This window comes from Rhinichthys klamathensis, unplaced genomic scaffold (genome assembly GCF_029890125.1).
Source record: "Rhinichthys klamathensis goyatoka isolate OS25496 unplaced genomic scaffold, OSU_Roscu_1.1 h1tg000375l_1, whole genome shotgun sequence".
Classification (NCBI taxonomy): Eukaryota; Metazoa; Chordata; class Actinopteri; order Cypriniformes; family Leuciscidae; genus Rhinichthys; species Rhinichthys klamathensis.
The window spans coordinates 23,342-47,417 of NW_026606882.1; the positions used below are offsets into that span (position 1 = coordinate 23,342).

The window sequence follows — 24,076 nt, forward strand, 5'->3', positions numbered from 1 at the left end:
GGACAACTTTAAGTACTCATATGGTGCTTTTGGTGTCATTTTAGATGGTTGACAATTTCTGTCCACCTTCAAGTTCATTGTATGGAAAAAAAGCAGTGAGAACTTTCTGCCAAACATCTCCTTTTGCGACCCACTGAGGAACGTCATAATTTTCAATTCAAGGTGAACTATCCCTTAACCTTCCATGGCACAGTGCTTATAAACACATTTTATAAGATACCCATGACTTTCTTTGCAAATTCAGTCACGTCCAAGCAGAGCTTCAGTCAGACTGAATAATATATCTGCAGTACTCCAGTCTGTCTCTTTATAAGCCTTCCTCTCCTTCACTTTGTCCTTTTATTTGCAGCATGATCCAGACAGATAAAAATTGACCACAAACAGACACAGAAAGATTCCCCATGCTCAACTCACTCTTGCTCCTCAGAGACTCTCTACAACTCTATACCACACAGAAATAAGGTAGTAATGACCGAATATAAACCATTACTGAATAATTGATTAAGCACATGTTTGTCAGCAGCAATGGCACTGTATCTATGACAACTAAATTATCCATCAATCTAGAGCTGTGTTCTAGTGATGCGTGAACAATTCATATGTCACCCTGCACAGCGGTGGAGATGAGCGCATTTGTATGTTAAATTGTATTTATTTAGGCTTGAGGTGACTGCTGATGGCTTACCCAGTGATCTGAGAGTCTGAAAAGAAAAACACTTTTACAATCACATTTACAACATGTTTGGACAATCTTATCACTCTACAAGATTTCCAACACACCCCCAACATAAAGACAATACAGCATTCAGCCACATGCAGGACCTTATAACAACCCAGCACATCGGACCCGTGTACCCATGACCATTAGCAGACATCAGCAACCCCCCATGCATCTGAAAACACCTGACAGAAAGAGCGAGATACATAGGAAAGAGAGATAAAGAGACAGAGTCCAGGTCCTTTTGAAAGCAGAAACACTATGATTTGAGAAACAGATGGACAGCAGTAAAACAGATATTCATCTAATGTAGAAACATGTGTGGACCTGGTGTGGGGGGAGGGGGGTGTCTGAAAATGGGTGCAGGGCTAAAGAAAAGAAAAGAAAGAGAGATATAGAGGGAAAAGGGAGAAAGAGACGAGCTGTATTCAAAAAGAGGAGGGGCTTGTGGGAAGGGTGTGGTCGTGTGAATCATCATCATTCACTCACTCATACTGAAGGGTTAGTGATAAAGGGGCTTTATTGTTATTTATTTGCAGGGCTCTACACTGCAAGCATGTCATTCAAAAACTAGTGACATTATAGAACGTTAATTGGTCGCACCAGTGTAAGTGACACTCGAAAATATAATATAATAAATATAAGCTTATAATGTATTTATATTATCTATAATTCTATAGTAAACCTTACAGTACAGTGGCATAGAAACATTAGTCAACAAAACGTTGAAAAATCGTTTTTGCCTCAAAAAAAATTGATTAGAGCCCTGGTTTTAAGTGTGAAGCCTCAGATCAGGTAGAGTGACATCATCAGTGATCTGGTCACTGGTCAATTGTTGGTGAATACAGAACTGAAGGATCTTGATCACAAGTCTGCATTCAGCACAGAGATACACACACACACACACACACACACACACACACACACACACACACACACACACACATACACAAACAGAAAAGGAGGAGAGTGTGTCCTTAGGTCATTCAACATCACAGGCTTCAAGCAGTTTCTACAAGACACACAAGCCAGATGCTTTTAAGAAAAGCCCAAACACTAAAGTAAGTTCAAATGAAACTTAAACTTATGTAAAAGATACAAAAGCATCAGCAAAGTAAAGAAAAACATTGATGTGTTTCACACAAACCTTCGGGATCTGAGCTGTCTTTGAGGGTGACTTGCTTCAGTGGGCAGCAGAAGATTTCGTGACACTTAGCACGAAAAGGGGAGCCTTTACCCCTTATATCCGCAGAATGGATGGAATCCTGCCGCAACATAATGTACTCCTGGGTACCTGGGGCAGCGTCATCCTGGACTGCGGTCGGGCCATAACAAAATGAACGCAGGGTTAGAAAGGGAGAAAGCGCTCAAAGCAACAGAACTAATTCAACAACACAATGAGAGAACTACGCAAAGAAAAGAGACAAAGTATAAATGACAACAACAAAGTTATAATAAGCAACAACAGTAACAAGATTAGCAGAACACATATAGTAGATTGATATACAGAAGAAAGAGGAGGAGAGAAGGTAAGAAAGATAGGAAAGAAAAGCTTAATACACAGTAGGACTGGGCGATATACCAAATATTTACGATACATTTCCGAATGATTTCAAACTGAATAAAATGATCAATGTGAGCTTTCCTTTCCTAAAAATGTGTCATTACAATGATTTCACAATCATTCCTTTTCGCACCTTGTGTTGAGAATATTTATTTATTGGTGACTGAGGTTTAGTTAGGATGTTCAACTCATTTTAGTAAATCGGTTCAAATGGTCTATTTCAAATAAACCATTCAATGATACATTTGTGTAATCACTCAAACATTCTCAATACAGGATCTGAGTGGCATTTTTTGTGTATTCAAATGGTGCATATTAAAGAAAACTATTTTAAAAAAGGGGGGATATCACCTCCCAACAAAACGGTTAAGAATATTGAGTAAAGGACTTTAGTTACATCACCCAGCCCTAAAACACACTACAGTACATCACAATGATTGAAACAATATGACAGCAGTTAGTTAAGCATTGGCATCTGGGATAAGGTAGTAAAGTCAGAGCAGGCAGGGGATTTGGCTCTCATCAACTGAAATCCAATATTTCAGAGGGTGATGACCAGAGTCAATAGTGTGTGTATAGACAGAGCCCTCATGCAAACTTGCACACTTGTGTTGGATCAAGGCATATCAAGAGACTATTTCTGAAGTGATTCCTTCAGTACTAAAGAAAGTCTACCCAGTGAAAGCATGCACCGTCTTCCACCACAGGCATCTTCTGCATCACACATGCATAGAGGAAGCACTTCAAACTGTATATGGGACGTTGTATACATACAACGTGCACTTATGAACAGCTGTCATTGTTCCAATACTGATAATGAGCTAATGTAACGTAAAATTGTGAGCAGGTAGGCATCTGTAAAGCTTTGACTATGTCCATAAAAGCTGCTAAAAATAAGACCCTTAAGGTTTGTAGGATTTTTTCAGTTAGCCCCTGGTGAAATTTGGTAGACTACATCATTCTGGGGGAAAAACATCTTTCCCCAAAAAGTGGTGTGTAATTGTGATATGATATTATTTGACCTTGACCTCTGAACCTCTCATAACGTAAGTGCAGGCTAATGCTTACTCACTCTATTAATTCAGGCACATACTGTGAGAGGTTAATAGAGGGTTTAATTTCCTGGTCTACTTTTCCCTGAGATGAAATGTACTAATAAAGTTCAGGCTGCTGGTTAGGCTAGCATCTCTTTTTCCATTGTCATACAGTAATTTGAGGCCAAACACATCTACTGCCAGCAGAGGTAATACAAATATTTTTTCCTCTCTCTCTCTCACACTTTAAGACATGTTATTAAAGATAAAAACATGAATGGTGGTTAAGAGAAGACCTGTCATTTTCTCAAGGTACTGTCTTCACTGGTAGGTTTAAGTACACAGAAAACACTTGGGGTCTAATTTACTTTGGTATGAAGTATAGGTGCTCTGGCAGCCACCTTCTATTTTAAGCCACGATATGTGTTATACTGGAGACTGTAACTCTTGATTTTCTTCTGGTGAAGGAAGTCAGTTATGTGGGCTTTTTCTACAAACTTTTAATATACCATACAAATGTGTTGACTTTGCAGATGTGTTTCATTTACATTTACATTTAGATTTAGTCATTTAGCAGATGCTTTTATCCAAAGTGACTTACAACTGAGGACTAAACCAAGCGAGTCATCATCGTGAAGAAGCAAAAACAACGCAAGAAGTGCTCAAAATACAAAGTTCAGACATTGCTCGGAGTAGCATAAGCCAGAAAAGCAAGTATTTAAAGGAAAAGGAAAGTTTTTTTTATTTTTTTATGTTAAGTGCTCACGGAAGAGATGAGTTTTCAGTTTCCCACTCTAGTTCAGTCATACTGTGACCGAAATTACTGAAAAGAGACATTAATAAGCACTATATTACATGAGGACTGACACAAGACAAATATCATTGTGGATTAGTGCCAAACAATTAGTCAGAATTATCAACAATACATTATAAATATTTTAATGAGTCGTTCTTACAGGACTAATATAAAATTATTTACTCAGAAAAAATTATAATTAGGGATGTGGCCGAAGCCTAAATCCAAATTCGGAAAGGCACTGCAAATTAATTACGCATTCTACGGAACCTCTAAAGGGACATGTTTAGGCTTGCTGTGGTAGTCGGTTACATTACAGTACATCAGAATTCACTTATCATGTGAAGATAGTGAGGAGAGATGACTGACAGGACGATGCCGGAGGATTTGGTGCGCAACAGATCCTGAGCATCATTGACAAATATCTTGTCCTGTAAAATGTGTGGTCAGTACCGCCGCTCCCTATACACAAACCCCATGTGATCGCGAATTTGAAAGTGATATAAAAAAAAAGAAAGAGCATGCATTCAAAAGCGATTTCAATACTCTACATATTAATAGCGGCTCCCTGATGCCTGCAAATTATATACAACATAATTAGACAACTGTATAATTGCAAGAGAACGAGAAGAACTGAAATATATTTTTTCCTCCCATCTAATTTTTTCCCATCACCACATCCCTTTAGAGAGGCTCCATAGAATGCTCCATAGAATTATTATTAAATCATTTATATATATATATATATATATATATATATATATATATATATATATATATATATATATATATGCCAGGTCTTGAAACTACAGGTGCTTTTTATTTACACAACCTGAAATGGGAATGGGGGTGGGGGAGAGGACAGAACACAGTCTCCTTTTGTCTCCAATGCATTTTGAAGGTCTTAGTCCATCAATGGTTATTAATAGCCATGTTAACTGCAGCCCCATAAACCTCAATTAAAATGAGGGGCATATTTAGGACTGGACCATGCTAAAAGAGTTCTTTACGACTTGGAGCTGCACAACGTGCCAAACCGTGATGGAGAGTGCACGGATGGGTCACAGGAAGCCTGATGGATATGCAGCCTGCCATAGCTCCGCCCTCCCTATCAGCTGGGCCTTCAAAATGAGCTGTCAGCCCGTGGCCTGATGGGACATGATCTACAGCTCATGGTTCTGCCACCACTTCAGCACTGCACTGATGAATGTCCCTGTCCATGGTGCTGAAAGCCAATAGCTGACACTCCAGAGAGGAACTTGATGGGAGAAAGGATTTAATGACACAGAGTGCATAACCTTCCTCTGTTTACATCACCTTGCCCCTCAGCCCCAGAGTTGAAGGTATCATGTGTCACAAGTTGGATGCAAAACGACCCTTAATCAAGGGAAGCAATAAAAGTCAAAAACTAAATGATCAGTGATAGCTTAATCTATAATAGCCCAGAAGTGTACACGGGTTACAGTTACACTGCATGTCAAAGATCAGAACATTTCATTTACAATGGCCTCAATGCACAAAGGCTTCAAGGACAGGAGCGACGCTATCAACAGCTCTGAATTATGGCCCTGCTGCAGTTTGCACATTTAGGCCGAGAGCTCGCAGCAGATTGAGGTCATGAAGTTTAAGCAGAAAGACAGATTTAGAGGTGGACTGTCTCAGTTTGTACAATTCAAATGAGGGGAAGTCAGAAGCAATTTCAATCACTCTCATTCTGCATGAAACGCCAGTTAACCGTCTGATGGAAAAGAACACAAGAACATCACCATCAGCTGCTCCAGCAACCCTGGGGGACCGTGCGCTTAAAATACCAGCACTTTAAATATCATGTGTATCTGAGTCAAGACTTCTTTTTGGTCTCTTGGGATCTTCTTCCGCAGCTTTGAGGAAATGGATTTAATTTTTATTGCTGTGTCATTCTGAAGCTCCTGGAGCTGAGGTGAAATTGAGCTTTTCTTTACACCAGTAAACCTCTTTTATTCTGTACTTAAAAACAGAATCCATATTTTCCCACTCTTTCAAATGCCTGAGAGCAGTCAACATGCAACTGTGGAGGGAGAAAAAGGCTTATTGTGAAAGTTGGAGTTCTTTCTAATGATTTGGCTGATCTGAAATGTGTATAACTTAATTTAAATCTGATAATTAAAAATGCAACATAAATGCAACAAAATAATAACAGTTTGTGTGTCACTAAGAAAGCCAGATGACACTTCAGCAGCTTCACAAAAGCCTATTTGTGCCTAAATGCCCTTTTTCAAAGTCTTGATTTTGGTTTTGGGTATGTTTTAGAATAAGTTTTCATGCTGGATTCTTCAAAAAAACATTATATGTTACATTATTGCAGCTCCTCTCTTCCAAGCATGTCTCAAACGCCCTGTTTAGTCCCCGGTTCAATGAAGCCCCTCCTTCCGAAATACTAAATACAGTATGCTCAGATTGGTTAGCTGTGTTGTGATTGGCAAACTGCGTGACCAGAAACGTCATGCCCCTTACCATAACCACAAGTTTCATTTGCTCAGGTGTAAATATTAAGAATGGCATCAATTTTTCCATACCAATTCGAGCTTGATTCAGACCCAGATAATATTTATGAACAAGATGATCGTGCAGAAGAACCTTTGCAAGCACAGATTTTACAAGACAAAGGATCGATTTTTAAGTTACAAAGGATCGATGAACAGTCTTACAAAAGCAACAGCCCAAACACAACATCAACACTGTCTTTTATTAATTTATTTAATTTATAATTTTGTAATAGTTTATTTATATAGTTTCTAAAGCCTTAGCATTATATTAGGGCTGTTGACTGATTTAAAATAATAATAGTAATATTTTTTATTATTATTAATATTATAATTATTATTATTATTATTATTAATCACATAACATAAACATTTTTACCAAATGTTCATACATATTTTCACATTGACTCTTTAAATGAATATAGAAACAACATAGTATTTATTTATAATATTTAATTTTAAATTAGTGGTCGACCGATAGTGTTTTTTTTTTTTTTTATGGCCGAAGCCGATATCTTAGAGAGCAGGGTGGCCGATGGCCAATGTAAAGCCGATATATATAATATAAATACTTAATATTTATTTGAACTGAACTAATATTTAATAAATGAATATAGCGCAAGATAGTTTGAAGTCAAGGGTTTAAAGTTTGACGATAAAGCGTCTCCAGGGAAGCTGAATTCATTAATTCACATGGACCGACCGTCATGCACAGAGTAACATGTTCATGCAGGTTCCAAATGTGCACTTCAGAATATCTGGCAGCTGGATTCGACTAAGTCTGCAAGGTTTGTGTAATTAAGTGTTTATTATTTGTATAAATTATATAAATGCGTATTTGATGAATGCTGATGGTAAATGAGAAAGTATAACAGTGTTTGCCTTTCTGTTACAAATAATGTAAAAGTAAACGCTATAATACTTTTTCAAATACAGTTTACTTTCTTTGTTTAACAGTTCTATCTAGTAACGTATTAGACAAAACTGTTGAACAGAGAATGAAGACAGAGAATGTGAGCATGGTGTGCTCAGGGCTTGCCATTCTCAGAGCCGGTGTTCTCAGCGCAGTCAAAACAAAAGTCCCACAATACATCAGCCAAAAAAAAAAAAAAAAAGAGAGAAAAATGCCAAATATCGGCTGATATATCGGCCTTGTCGATAAATTGGTCAACCCCTATTTTAAATGTTTGTTTAAATGCATCTTTTTACTAAGTACTATGAATGAAAGCCAGTTACAGTATCATACCAATACTAATAATGATGCCGATAAATTATCAGATTGTTTTTATTAACAATTACAGTTAAAAATATCACCAATTTAAGTGAACTTATATTTAAGTGAAACAATATTCATGAAATCCCATTATGTAAATTTATTCTATAAATTTTGTTTAGAAGGTATTGGACAAAGTTTCTTCATCTTTCATCTTTCAAGTGTATACACCCGTCAACTATTGGATTGGTTGGTAATACTAATACTAAGGTATTAGAAATTTATGTTCTGATCTGTCAAGATCTCTGAAGTTGCACATATACAAAAAGTTCACAAAAGAACTCCCTAAAATACTAATGAGCTAATTTAGAAGTTACTTTTTCATCTGATTTGTTTATTACATAATGACCATGTTGAGCCAAACAACGTTGTTATTAAGAACATTATCAGAAGTATAATGCTTTAACAATCATTAAAAACTCTCCCAACTAACCCCACAGAACCCTTTCCTCTCACTCGTCCTCATCCAAGCAACACCCCACAGCCTCTAACTCAGAAACACATGAGATTGTAGCAGTCATATTACACCCTTATTCATCGCCCCCACCTCCCTGTCGAATCAGCCCATTTAACACAAGACAGACCACCTGATGCCTCCCTCCCACAAGAACACACAGCAATGACGCACAGGCCATGCTTGATTCTCTCAGCATCTGTCAAACACACACACACAGGCAGAATCAGCTCCTTTCAGCCAATTCAGCCAGTGACTAACAGCTAATCAGAGGGCAACCAGAAATGGCCCTGAACGGACGCTTTTATGACCCCCTAAATGTCCAAGTGAGCTTACGTCACAGGCCCGTATGAGAAAGATAAAATGCAGGATGGATGGGGTAAAATGAGTCACGGTCCTGGAGACTTAAAGGGATAGTTCACTTTGAAATTAATTTTTGGTATGTTTTAGCTTACCTCAAGGGCATCCAAGATGTAGGTGTCTTTGTTTCCGCAGTTGTTTCAATTTTGATATTTTTAGGTCAAACCGTTCTTGTCTGTCAGTCATTATAATGCAGGTCTATGGTCACCACCTCAAAGAGCATGCACAGAGAAGTCCAAATTAAACATGATTTAATGACTCGTAAATGTAAGTACACATTGATGGCATAAGACACGAAACGAGCGGTTTGTGTGAGAAAATGAACAGTATTTATATCGTTTTTACCTCTTGTAAACACAGCCACGTCCAAGTGATCTGAGGGCGCGGGCGCTTCGGTAATTTCCGGCAAGCGCCGGAAGTGATCTCTCGCGCGTGTACGTCACTCATTGTTTACACAGAACAGAGATTGTAGGTAAGACGGCTAATTAAAATGGTACTAATTTGCGCTTATCCGGAATGTTTAAACCGTCGTAAAAGAAAACAATAACAAATAAAAAAATAAAACAATTGTATGAGTGACGTACACGCGCGCGAGAGATCACTTCCGGCGCTTTCTGGCGCTTGCCGGAAAAGACCGAAGCGCCGGCGCCATCAGATCACTTGGACGTGGCTTTGTTTACAAGAGGTAAAAACGATATAAATACTGTTCATTTTCTCACACAAACCGCTCGTTTCGTGTCTTAGGCCATCAATGTGTACTTACATTTATGAGTCATTAAATCATGTTTAATTTGAACTTCTCTGTGCATGCTCTTTGAGGTGGTGACCATAGACCTGCATTATATGACTAACAGACAAGAACGGTTTGACCTAAAAATATCAAAATTGAAACTACTGCGGAAACAAAGACACATCTTGGATGCCCTTGAGGTAAGCTAAAACATACCAAAAATTAATTCCAAAGTGAACTATCCCTTTAAATCCTCAAGGATTTCCTAAATTATTATTGTAAAAGTTATTTATTAGAATAAAACTCTCAATGAAAAAAAGGGTTAATTTATTTCAGACATTAATTTGTTTTGTTTTTTTAATGATCAATGGGTATTTAAATATATGTATATATGTAAATATAGGCTATATCTTCTGAAGTCAATTAAGGACTGCAAAATAGCCCTGTCACACGTACATGATTCATGTGGAGAAAAGTTACACCTCCAGGTTCAATTTAAAATAGAAACGAGCGTGAAGAAAATTGCAACAGCGAACACGTAACAAGAACACCAGCGATCATGAGGAGCGGAACAACATCACTTATGCCTCTAATCTCAGGATTTATTGTGAAGCAGTCCAAAAACTTCATAGAAAAGAACTCAACTCAAAAAAGAATAATTTCCTCAATTTCCTGGTTTGCAAATGCAAATCAATAATATATGCATACTAAATGTAAATATAGCAATTTCTATACAATTATAGACTTAATATTTATGTATATTTGTTAAATGTACAGTACACTACTGTTCAAAAGTTTGGGGTCAATATGTTTTTTTTAAAGAAATTAATACATTTGACTGTGAATGTAAAGACACAAAGTTACAAAAGATTTATATATTTTTTTAAATACTGTTATTTTGAACTTTCACTTTAACTGTGATAAAATATCACAGTTTCTAAAAACATATTTAGCAGCACAACTGTTATCAACATAATAATAATAATAAATGTTTATTGAGCAGCATATTAGAATGATTTCTAAGGATTCTAAGGAGTAATGATGCTGAAAATTAAACTTTGGTATCGCAAGAATAAATTACATATTATGATATATTAAAACAGAAAAATAATAATTGTAATAATAATTCTCTGTTTTAATCATTTTTGATTAAATAAATGCAGCCTGGTTAAGCATCAAAAACATAAAATATATCATACCAACCCCAAACTTTTGAATGGTAGAGTATTAAAAAGACTTTAAATATAACACTATTTCCAGGTTTTTCCATGACTTTTGGAACACAAGCTCAGACAGATTGAACTTTGCAACAAAGGATGAATTTCTATTCAAGGACACAACTAATTAAAATAATCTAATCTAATGGCAGTTCACCACCGGGAAGCCATGTAGTTAACTCACGGTTACTGCTGTGAACACACAAATGAATCACTACAAATACTCAATCAGCAGAGCATGAGGACATCAGAGACATCCCATTTGTGACTTAATAAGGGTCTAGTGTTGGTTCTCTGAACCGACCTCACTTTTCTTCAGAGGCTTTCAAATTAATTTAGATGTGTAGCTACTCTCAATTTAAATGCAAACGTAAAGGTGCTGATATGCTTTCAAGGGGTGACCTTACGCCTTCCCGCATTCATTTATCATCATGAGTCACCTTGGCTTACAGCTTTAATATAAACACGCTCCCTTAGGTCTTAATGAAAGCAGGGTAGCAAGTTTGCTTACATGTATATTTAGAGAGTTTAAACAAGAGATAATGTTTAATACAACTGAACAAAATCAGGATATTAACATGTTCTTTGCTAAAAGCACAATGATCGGTCACAGTAGAGTTGAATACATTATTAATAGCGGCACAGTCTAATTAGTTCTTGAGGTACTGTATTTATTCTCTCGCTAAAGAGGCAGTTTACTCAGTCAGTAACACAACCCTTGTAGCAGAATTGTTGAAGGTGGACTGGATTAAATGCTGAGGTGGTCTGAATCTCTCTATTGCCTGGAGTCTGTGGCTGTCTGGTATGACATCTGACTGTGATTCTCATTCTCTGAACACTGCAGAAACCAAGAGTAAACATCCTCACACATAAACACCTTCTGACACAACCAGCTCAGACCAGCATGCATTTTCAAGCTGTAAGCATTTGTTTAGTCTAAATGGTGGACCAGCACAACTTGTCTGGTGAATCTGGGTGATCAAGAAATTATAGCAGGAAAAGTTAAGAAGCCGGATCAGTGCACCTGCACAACTCATCCAAATCAACATACATTAGCTATGACCATCCATTTCCTTCACTTTTTTTTCCATATCATCATTTCTAAATACATATTTTGTTGTTGTTTATTATTGTGTATTATTTGCTCATCATGTTGACCAACAGGCCTATGTTATTATTTATAATTGGTGCATTTCTTTGGTGATATAAAGGTTTGTATGAGTTTTATTTAATCAAAGTCTTAAGTCAGTTGCATCTGTCATTTTGCATGATGAATAAAATAAACTGATTTTATTCGTAAAGATACGGATAACTTTGTTGACACACAAACCCGCGTCCCTTTACTCACTCGTTTAATTTGCTCCGGATGAATATGGTTGGTTACAGGGTGAGGGATTGCGCATATTGAGCATAATTGTACTCATTCCCGCAGATTTTGTGCTTACACCCAAAGTATATTGGCTATTTAAAACAGTATAATGGGTCCGTGCATCATGTCTTAAAGCAACAGCAGCCTAATATACCGGCTGCCAAATAATGAGATAACATTATATCTATATGGCAGTTTTTCCCTGAGGTATCGATGTCAAAATTGTGGCCAGTGAAAATGCGGAGTGGCTAGTAACTTTGAAAAACCACTAGCCACAGTGTCTGGTGAGGAAAAAAAAGTTAATGTCAAGCCCTGCATGTATGAGTTAAAAATAAAATAAAATGTAATGTAAAAATGAAATAGAATAAATCAAAACATTATGTATTAATGTTTCTATTAAATGTTTTTCTTTTGTGATTTCTAAGGATAAAATCGGTACATAAAAGACATTTAACATTTTAATAAAAAAACATTAAAATTATAAAGCAAAAATCTATTATAATAAATGTTTCTGCCGCTGAAAGTGCCCCTATGCTTTTTCAGATATGCAGTGAGTAATATAGATGTTTGAGAATGTAAAAGGTCTGCAAAGTGCACGATCTGTCTCCCAAAAGAAAGAACAGATTCGGAACTGCCTGAAATGAGTCGGCAGTAACTTCAGTCTCACTTCCTGCACTGTAGTGTGTACTGTGTGTGTGTGTGTTTGTTTGTTGTGTGTGTGTGTGTGTGTGTGTGTGTGTGTGTGTGTGTGTGTGTGTGTGTGTGTGTGTGTGTGTGTGTGTGTGTGTGTGTGTGTGTGTGTGTGTGTGTGTGTGCGTGCGTGCGTGTGTGTGTGTGTGTGTGTGTGTGTGTGTGTGTGTGTGTGTGTGTGTGTGTGTGTGTGTGTGTGTGTGTGTGTGTGTGTGTGTGTGTGTGTGTGTGTGTGTGTTCTGTGAGGGAGAATATGGATGGGCCACATTTAAAGATGGCAGCACATGGAGAGGCCACACGGACTGACTTACTGCTTTCCACCTCAAGATCTCATTCAACAAGACTCCTCTTCACAGAAGAGGACAAAGTACAGTCCATCACTGCCAAACAGGTTCTCTCTCATGCTCACTGTGTGTGTAGGTAGAGAGCAGACCATATTCCCCTCTGGCTGAAAACCTGCCAACCTGCCCTTGAATTTAAGGTAACAACATAAACACAGGGCTCGGTGCACATGGCTGCACACATTTAATACTACAGGACTGCTCAGCTGCGCTTCTCTCTATTTACGTGGTTTGCAACAACACAGCCATCTTAAAGCTATTACTAAACATTAATGAGAGTCATATTTTATATATTAAACAATAAGCAATGTGACCATAAATCGAAAAGAAATGTAACATTTCGGTTTCTAAAGGTGTCTTAAATTTAGATGATTTCAACCAGTGATTGGCAGTGTAAAACAAATTCCACAACAAAATGTATATTTATATGAATATATGTATTTAATATATGATTATAAATCTAATAATTATATTTCCCATAGCCTGGGTCATATTTTTTACCTTGCACAGTTTTGCGCATGGTTATTAAACGTGCAAAGCCTTACCACGCAACCTGTCCATGTTGGCATCTGTCTAATTTGGCTGCTTATACTAAGTGACAGATGAATTTGCATCAAAAAGCTGTTTAGTTGATTAGACGCACAGACTTTGATGTCAACAAAATATACAGGAAACTTTTTCTTCTCGATTTTGTTGACAAGCATACCGTTCCTAACTCTCTACCATTACACGGTGAGTTGCACTTTATTATGTGTTTTTAGCATTGTATTTTTTTTTTATCAGAACAAGCAACTGCACATATTAACATGCCTTTAAAGTCCCCGTGAACCGGAAGTTGCAAACGACTTTTCTCCAGTGTTGTGACGTATTTCCGAGAGAAACGGAATACTAAATGAGGCAAAATAGTGGGCGTGGCTTTTTCCAACTAGCACCTGATTGGATCTAGAAAAGTAGGTGTTTTCATTCAGCCTGTCTACTGTCAGTTGGAGGGGCGTGGTTACTGATGTTAAGCAGACACCCAAACCGTTAAACCTACGTCATCAGGGAAGGTCCTCCAATGCAGAGGGGAGGGGAAATTTCAGATTTTGATGAAAGATTACAAAGCCAAAACATTTTTTTGTGTGGATTGACTTGCATGGATGAATTGTTCACCACAAAACGATCAATTTAGGCAAACAAAGCAAGTATGGTCAATTTTAAATTCATGGGGACTTTAAAGAATCAGCTCTTTATATGTGACATATGAACTCAAAGTTAATGCAACCCTGATATGATTATACTGTTGGTAGAACAACGAAAGTCATTTAAAAAAGAACAAATGGACTGAAGTGAACAGCTGGTGACTGCACAATAGGGCCCCGATTAGTGATATGCTTAAATTTTGGTAACATTAAACATTAAGTTCCAAGTAAACATCTTGCAATTGTGATGAGTGCATCCTGCATCCATAAAGATTTTGTGATCTCAGTGTGTGCTTTCTGCTCAGCGCAGAGCTCATGCGATTCCTCTGTGGTTTTTTCACAGTCAGAGCTGAGTCATACGCATTAATGAAACTTTCACTGCGGCCTCTTTTCACAACTTGAGAGGAACGTCTCCAAAGATAACGTGTAAATCACAAAGGCTCTCCAGACTGTTTTGACACTGCGCTCTCTGTCAGGACCCTTAGAGCTGTTGACTGAGCCGCTAGATGATTTCTGAATGCACCAGAGTACATATTTTGAGACACTAGGATCAATCTTTCTTCTCAGGTAAATAAGACTCTCTATCTCACATACACACACTGCAAGTCATCTTCACTGAAGCTGAAAACAAACAGATGTAAGAATTAAGTGGGGTAAATGTTTTGGACCACATTTACTGCAGTCGACAGCTGATGGAAGCTAATGGGATTCAGTACAATACTAGGCCTGTTAGAGGATGATTCAATCATTCATTATGCCAATTAAAAAGATTAAAATATGACAACATATAGTACAGGACACGGTAAATAGAAACTTGACTGTAAGGCTTGTGGAAAAAGATTTTATGAGCTGGCTTTAACTGTGTAAAGCATCAATAGCTTTATTTTATACACTACATATGTAAATAAAATAATATGAAATCATCAATCACGAAACTTTGCAGTGCCTTTAAAGTACTTACAGTAAGTTATGAGCTTGCGGCTCTAAGCAGTGCATTTAGATTTCTTATGTTATTCAGTACCACTCACTTCCTTCCTCTCTCCCTCCATCTGCCAACTAACTGTTTTCGCTTTACACTTTAGAGGATTCCCTCTGAGATCGTGTGTCTCAGAGGTGAAAGAGTGGGATTTCACACAACCCCAGCTCACAGTCAGACACTACCTCTACACACCGCTACCCAAACGGCCCTGCAGAGAAAACCTCTGTTCATTCATGTATAAGCACATTTAAAAGCCAGAAACTACAACTGTGTCATCATTCAGCACTCTGAAAACTGCCTCACCATTAAAGCTGAACCTGTTTCAGTGCTTAATAAGCGTATACATTAAGATTTTTATGTGTACACTAGTCTCAGCTTCAGTCGGCATGCCCACGAACCGCCCACGGTCCATTCCTTGACCATCTGATGCATATTGATCACAAATCTAGAAATGTCTCGATCTGGCAAGCTCTAATCTGGTAGGCTGACTTGATGCAACATCCAGGAGTAAAAGCATATATTTTTTTTATTAGTCTGTCTATTCATTTTCAATAGATACCAGGTTATTAAAGCTGCAGTCCGGCGTTTTTCCTCTTTGTCGCCATCTCTGTTCGAAATCTGCAATTGCAGTCATTCGCGGAATTTGCGGGTGAATCTCTAGTTGTCACTGGACCTTTCTGTCGTTTGAACCTTTCTGGATCCGCCATCAAATTGATAAGTTTAATTATATCAAGTGCTGTGAGAAAAGGCTATAAATCTCCACCTCCAACATCCTCACACGTAATATAGCTTATACTATCCGAGACTCCTTCTTTATGTCTACAGATGTGATGTAATGACTACAATATAGCCTACTAGCCGAGACTGCTTCTTTATGTGTACAGATGTGACGTAATGACGCAAAGACATGCTCAAATCTCCTGCGGAAATCCACCAGTACCACTGGAGTTAAAAACATTATTACAAGCTTACCGCTTTGAATCGAGCTAAGGCAAGCAGATAGTTTTGAACACTTTGAATATGTATTTTGGATCATTTTTTACCCAAAAAAGCTACGGATTGCAGCTTTAAACAAAAAGGAAATAAAGTGGAAGAAAAAAGAAATTCATATTTGGACTGGACTGGATTAGGTTTGTCAGGTTAGCATCAATAAATCAATAAATAAAGTTTAGAAGGTCATCAGATGGTTACATTTTTTGTAAATGGGTGGTTTTGAAAAAAAAAAAAAATTCATGATAGCATGTATTGATTGATTGCATGAAAATTTATTGCATCAATTTTATATGAACTCTCCCACACTGAAGGAGTTTGCTATTACTGGTTAAAACTGTCAATATAATGCTCTTATGATTTGTTTCGCTCTTAAAAGGCATAGCCCCCCACTATCCCTTTAAAAACCTACTTCTGTAAGCTTTAGTGCCATTAATAAGAAATAGCTATGCTACTATCTCTGCTCTTGGTCTCACTGTAAAAGAGTTTTTAGAAAGAAGGTGTGTTTGTGCTTCTTAATGTCAGTTCTGTTTACTCTTCCATCTGTGTGTTTGTGTGGAGCCTGAAAACAGAGACCGGAGCCGAGGAACCTCGAGTCTCCCTCGTGTCAATGTTGAGCTAAAAGAGAGTAAATGGATAGCGAAAAGTACAAAGTGGAGGTTAGGAAGTAATTGATTTCTTTCTCCAGAAGACACGGCGAGTTAACGTCTCCTATTGTCGCCTCAGATCCACATTCAGCAAACTTCTTCAAAGTACACTGGCTCACAAATTTCCTGATCCTACCCCCACTGGACCGAAATGAATTGGGCTGTTACACAACAGTCGCCAGCTCTGTCTGGAGGCGCTGTCCGTACGCATAGTGACGGCAGTGCTTCACACACGGGCGGTCATCACTTCCCAGAGGCTATGACATGTTGCAAGCTCAAAGATTTGGCTTATTTTGCAAGGAGACAAGCTCTCTTTGAGATTTCGGTTTCTAAAGGGCTCTGATCCGATCCCACTGAAGTGCCTCATAGTCTTTACACATACATTCTCATACTATATGTATTGGTTCTTAGTTCACCCAAATAATGAAATTGTGTCATCATTTACTCAGCCAATTGTTGTTCCAAACCTGTATAATGTCCTTCATAAGGGTTTCCATCCAAAGTTCCGAATTTAACTTTACTTTAAACAAAATTGGAATATTGCATAAAACATTTGCGAATAAAGCATCGTTTCCATCCCATGTGTTTAATAGAACAAAATAGTCACTTCCTGGGATATTGGCAAAAAATACCTGTAATAAACATGGAAGTTGATGCAATCTTTTTTCCAACATCATAAATGACTAAAAAGACTAAACGCAATAAACACTATCATGTTATCTTGCTTTCGGATGCCTGGCGTTTGGGAATTCAATCATGCGAGACACTTATGGGAGGGAATTAAACCAAATCATTTTGATGACAGACAAACTTTGGCTCAAGAATTTTATAATGATCAAACCAACATTTTAGATGCTGTGCAATGAAATTGGTCCGCTGGTTAGTCCGGACTCCAGATATCCAATAACAATAAGTCCTGTGAGTTTTTTGTTGCGCAAATATCCGTCTCAATTGGGCGCACACGATTTTTTATGCACATTTTGACATGCTCGTGCATACAAGCATATAGTGTAATGCCTTATTCTGCATGACCTTATTCTACATCCCTTAATCCTACCCAATACCTAAACTTAACAACCTAACTAACTAATAAGCATGTAATTAGGAGTTTATTGAGGCAAAATTCATAATTAATAGTTAGTTAATAGTGAGAATTGGACCCTAAACTGAATTGTGACCATTTTTCCTATTTTCCTGAACTGGTATCGAACCATGACCCCAAAACCAGGGTACGTACCGAACCATGACTTCTGTGTGTCATGATTCTGCCTTCTTGTCCTTGATTTTCGCTAGTTTTGAGGCTGGATCATGACAGACCCATGTTTTGAGTGCAAGAACATGGCCTTATGTTTGGGCCATGTGCTTGTGTTGTCTCGTTACTTAACCCCACCCCCTTGTTATCCTCGTCTTGTCATTATTATCTAGTCAGCATCACCTGTTCTCTTGATTAGTTTCTCCCTATTGTATCCCCTTGTGTTTGCTGTACTGTGTCGGTTCATTGTGATTCCTACCTGAGTGTTATCTTACCTTGTGAGTATCCTGTCAAGAGTATTTGTCTAGAGAGAGTACTGATTCTAATGCACACTTAAAAGTTGTTTGCCAACCGCCATTAAAAGAAAGAAGAAGAAGAAGAAGAAGAAGAAGAAGAAGAAGATGAGTACTGATTCTTTATTTGCTGTACTGAGCCAAGTACTGAAAAAAACTACACACAGCTGCCTCAGACAGCCTTGAGTTACTGTCTGTCTGTCGTGTCAGAACTCCTTCAAACAGCCTTGTCCGCTTTTCTCCCACTCCACAAGAAAAAAATGTGAATCCATGCGCATGTGTAGGTTATTTAGCTTCAAGGATCATTCATTCTTTATCTGTGCAATGGATATGCTTTCTGCAGCTTCATAAATGTTCTGTTCCAGACAGGTGGTTTGAAGAAACACAGCAAATTACACTTTCCCTCAAGACAGCACAGATGAGTCAAAAGAGAAACACACAGGTGAGCGATCCCTCCACAAACGACCACAGTTCTCTCTTCCACTGGCAAAGGTTCACAACGTGTGGGTCATGCGCTTGATGTGCTTACGCAACGGCACAAAGCACAACACTGGCAGCCTGTGTGAACTCAAACAGATCGCCCATTCGCCCCACAGCCCCCAGGACCTCATGAGAACGGTAATGATCACACAGCTCTTTCCGCAAATCAGGGCTGACTTTTAGATAGGAATTTCTATAGGCAATTTAAACGACGGTTCATCTCACTCAAGCCAAATTTTCTCTTGGTTAAAAATGTAAATTTAAGTAAAATAAAGTTAACCAAATATGAGCAATCCTTCAAAGGTAGCTCACCCAAAAGTGAGCATTCTGTCATCATTTACTCATCATTATGGCATTCCAAACCTGACTTTCTTTCTTCTGTGGAACATAAAAGAAGATATTTTGAAGAATGCTACAACTGTTCAAAACAACGGCTTGACTTTGGCTTTTTATTGTATTTTTGGTGAACTTTACCTAGAGATACATGTCAGGGCTAGTAAATAAATAAATAAATACAATTGTTTTAAATGCTGAATGTAAGCATCACAACAATATGAAAAATAGATATTCATTTTGATATCTATTAATTACATTTAATAGTGTCAATTTATGACATTAAAAATAGCAACAGCATGTGCTCATTTCTTTCTATTCAACCACTAAAAACAAGTTTGTGCTTTAAATGTCTGTATTCAAAGCCATATGTGTCAGAGATGTTCAGTTGTCAGCACTATCTATATTTTGTCCATATAGGAAACAGCTGGGGAGTACCAGTGGTCAAAGCTCAAAATTTTTGGTCAAAGCTCTCTGGTTTATCTCCTGCTGGGTCCGTCAGCATGACCAGCATCACTGAACACCTTCCTGCTGGCCAGACCTAGCTTTGCATAATACTGCCTGACGTAGAGAAGAGTGAATATTGTACCAAACACACTTGCCAGTCCAAATCCATAATGTCTAGACATGACATCCCAGCTGGTCTAGAACAACTCAAAACCTCAGTACAGCACAACCTGCAACATACAAAATGGGTTGAGCCTCTAAATCACCTAAGGGAAACCATATAACTTTTTTTTTTTTTCATTTGCAGGTTTTGGTAATGGGTTTTGCAGCAGGTATTGATTAGCTGTCCGGGTGGCATTAATCTGGGACAACAGGAATATAAATAAAACATACGGCCCTGTCTTGTATACAATTCTTTGAGGTGAACAACCCCTATTACAACTGGGGTTCTAGAATGATGAACAAATGAGATAATGATCCCCGTTTTACACCATCCGACTTTCATAACCTAATAGTTTGAGGAGCTGAGAAAAAAGATTGGCAGATCTAAATATAAATGGATTGCATAACAGCAAACCCGCTAATCCATTAAGAAGACACATTGGAAGATTACTGAAGACAATTAAAGTTTAATTTTAAAGATGAAAAGACAAATTAGGTATTTTGTCAGTAATTTGAAGACACCTGAAATGATCCAAAATAAACTTACAAACTCTATACTCATCACAGCAACCCCATTCTGTCAGACACTACTTTAAAAGAAAGAGAGGTGGCCTAGACAAACACACTTACTCTGTGTCTGCAGAGTGTTTAGCTCTACAGAGACAAACAACAGCCATTTAACAATTTGAGAAGGCATTTATCTTGGAAACTAATACAAATGAACCAGTAGTGCCCTTGGCAAAATAACGTGAAATAACAATACTTATAAAAACATGAACATTTTCTATAGAAAGTGTCTTTATATTTTGAAAACACACATTCATATTATATATTTTTTTGTAAACGGACAATGCGTTTGGTAAAAAGAGCAGAACCGTAATTTGTACTAGGTAGGTATAATTTAACACTAGTGAGTTACGTAAGAAGTACATACTGTATGATTGTTATAAAACCTGCAGCTCTGCAGTACAGATAAAAAGACAAAGACGCGTTTGTCCACCAATGTCCTTTAACTCCTTCAGATCTGACCTTCAGATCCAGCTACGGTGGGGGCTGATGGCTGGAATGGCTTCATGAATAATTTGTTTTGACAGAGAAGGTGGCCTGGGAGAAGAGCACAGCCTCAGTTCAGTGTGGCACAGATTACTAGACACTACTGATGTTCAATACAAAACTACTGAGATAATGATTACAGGCTCCCAAGTTAGCAAGCTTGAGACCAATACAGAGCGGAAGAGAAGAGGCATGTGTGGTGAGGCAAGTTAAGTGCGGCTCCCTGTAAGGATGCTGGATCTGTGTCTTCTGTTATGAATGCTGAACACATCAGTGGTGCAGGGGAACTATCCCACTGAGAGGAACGGATCTGCCACAGACCCTTATAAACACAAACTGGAAGGAGAGGACAGAAATAATCTGATAAGGGAACATCACACATTTGAGTTAGGGGTGTGATTACTATCTCTCATTGCACTGACATGATTGTTAGATACTGATTATACACTAGACAATGCTGGGTTATTTTTTCAACCCAAACGCTGGGTTGAGCCTGTTGGTTCATTTTTTTGGGGGGTTATTTTTTCAGTGTTTGGGTAGTTTTTGTGTTACCCCGCTCCTGGGTCAGACGCAACAATCCAGTGGTTGAGTTGCTTAGTGCTGGCTTTTTGCATCATCTTCAAGAGAGAGCGGTTCTCAGTGCCATATAATTGGTGCATTTTTTCAGTGAAATACATGTTTGTGTGTATGCTTTATTAAAATACCCAGCCGCTGGGCTAAAAATAACCCAAAGCTTGCACAGTCCTAGCTCGTCCTGGGTCGAAACATTTCATTCGGTAACATTAGGCAGTTTTGATTTATATGCTGATTAATGATGATCACGTTAATTTACATATGCATCTGCTTACATATGATATCGCTTGTTACTTTCTGCATCTTGTTCACCTGTGTTTTCATTAGGAGATTCTGTACTCTTTCAGAAGATGTGTCTTCTTCTTCTTCTTCTTCTTTGTTGTTTAACGGCAGTTGGCATCCAACATTAATGGTGCATTTATGCCACCTACTGTACTGGAGTGTGGACCGGAGATCAATAAATAAACCATAAAATAAATAAATAAATAAATATAAATAAAAATGATATATACATATTGAGTATATATATATATATATATATATATATATATATATATATATATAAATAACTATATCCTTTCTACCAGTCTCGTTTCTTTTAAGAATCGAAATAACAGTGTACTCATTTCATTTAATGACTTCCCCAGCAATTCCCTATAATTCCCTTTCCCCCCGGCCCTAACCTTCTTATGCCCTCTCTCATCTTTACCCTTTCCCTCTCATATTTCTGACACTCAAAAATCACATAATTATCACAAAATTCACACCTACCTGATATGAGCTTACCCATTATATGTAAATACTTATTTTAACCCACAATGTCCTATTCTTAACCTAGTGAAGATAATTTCTTCCCTTTGTTTCCTTCCCGTTACCCTCACTGTCCCAACCTTTTGTTGAATGTTATATAAATGTCTCCCTTTCTCCTCTGCATCCCATTGAACCTGCCATTTTTTATTAATTTTTGACCAGATTTGTGCTTTGGCTTCTCCTTTACTAATTGAAATTGCCATTTCAACAGCTTCCCGTTTACTAGCTTGTTTTGCCAATCTATCTACAGTTTCATTGCCCTTCACCCCCACATGTGCTGGAACCCAAGCAAACTTTACCCTTACCCCCATCTGACAAATCTGTGAATGAAGTTCTAGTCAGAAGATGTGTCATACCGCCCCCTACCATATAACAGTGAAATCACGGAAAGAGATTCAATGACTCACTCACAAAAATAGTAATTTGCTTTGATTCATTTGATTGATTCATTGACTTTCTCATAAAGACAGTCACTTATCACCACCTACTGATTTATCAATGTAACGTGAAGAAAAATTCGATTTAAAATCTTCACCCCTTATTGCACAGGCTGACAGTCTGTCTGGAACACACGGACAAGAAGAGTAATGAAGACAGCGAAAACATACCGATCGATCAAATTCAGAGACAGGAAAATATTTTTTAATAATAAATATAATACTGTAATTTTTTTCTGTACATCCATTAACATCCAAAACTCTAGTCCTTAGCTTGGTTCAAAACTTTAAAATGTTGCTCTGCTATACCTTATACCACAGCACATTCTTTCATTTGATTAACTGTTCTTTACAGTCTCTAAAATAGCACTTTATGACCTTGAGTGCTCAAAGCATCACCATGGGAACAGTTGGCAAGACATATTTGACAGGAATATAAAGCCAATAAGACTCACTTCTCACAGCTTATACAATGATAGCCGGCTGCCTTTTACATAATCCAGTTGTTGTTTAAAGTCAAAGCTATGTTTAAGGTAGAAAAGTAGAAAAGGTTGAGTGGCCAAAAGATTTATGTCAGGGATATCAGAGATGTCAATCTCTGATATGTGAAAGTAAACACCTGTGAAAGTAAACACCTGCTAGCAGAAGCTACATGAACTCTGCATATCTGATAACCACTGACATCTCTCCTGTACTCTCTAGAACTCTCTCAAGCATCCACCACCAAACACCAAAGCCAGGGAGATATTTATGGGAAAACAACTCAGCTCAATGTAACACATTATGCTCTACATTAAGACGGACAAGAATTAACTAATACACTTCAGAAGCAATTGGTCAAAACAGAGTCACGTTTATGACCGGTTGAAGATCTGGGTTTAAAAAACAATTTTGGCTGATACCAAGAAATATTTTAATGCTATGTCTGAAAAGCAACAAATGGATGCTATACATTTTTTAAAGAATTCTCTTATGTTCAAGGCTGCATTCATTTTTACAAAAATACAGTAAAAACAGTAATGTGAAATGTTATTTTATTATTTTAATAATAATCAATCTTTAAAATGAAATGTAATGCAAAGCTGAATTTTCAGCATCATTACTCCAGTCTTCAGTGTCACACGATCATTCAGAAATCATTCTAATATGTGGATTTGATGCTCAAGAAACTATTCTTATTATTATCAATAGTAAAAACAGTTGTGCTGCTGAAAATTTTTGTGGAAATCATGATTCGATGTGATAAAAGTTGTTAATGCTGTTAATGATGCTAAAAATGTTTGGCTATACTAGGCGTTGTGGAGGAAGGACATTACATATTAGGCAAGGATCCCTGAGGGGAAATTGAGTGTTGTGTTATGATGACATCAC

At 37.6% G+C, this 24,076-nt stretch overlaps 1 long non-coding RNA gene across 1 annotated transcript in view; it reads right to left on the bottom strand.

Moving 5' to 3' along the window:
• Positions 1 to 1,871: 1,871 nt before the first annotated feature.
• Positions 1,872 to 24,076, bottom strand: part of LOC130069661 (uncharacterized) — a 78,941-nt gene continuing 56,736 nt past the window's right edge. Inside the window, exon 3 of the long non-coding RNA XR_008803789.1 lies at positions 1,872 to 2,033. This is a non-coding gene — a long non-coding RNA (uncharacterized LOC130069661). The remainder of the gene's footprint in view (positions 2,034 to 24,076) is intronic.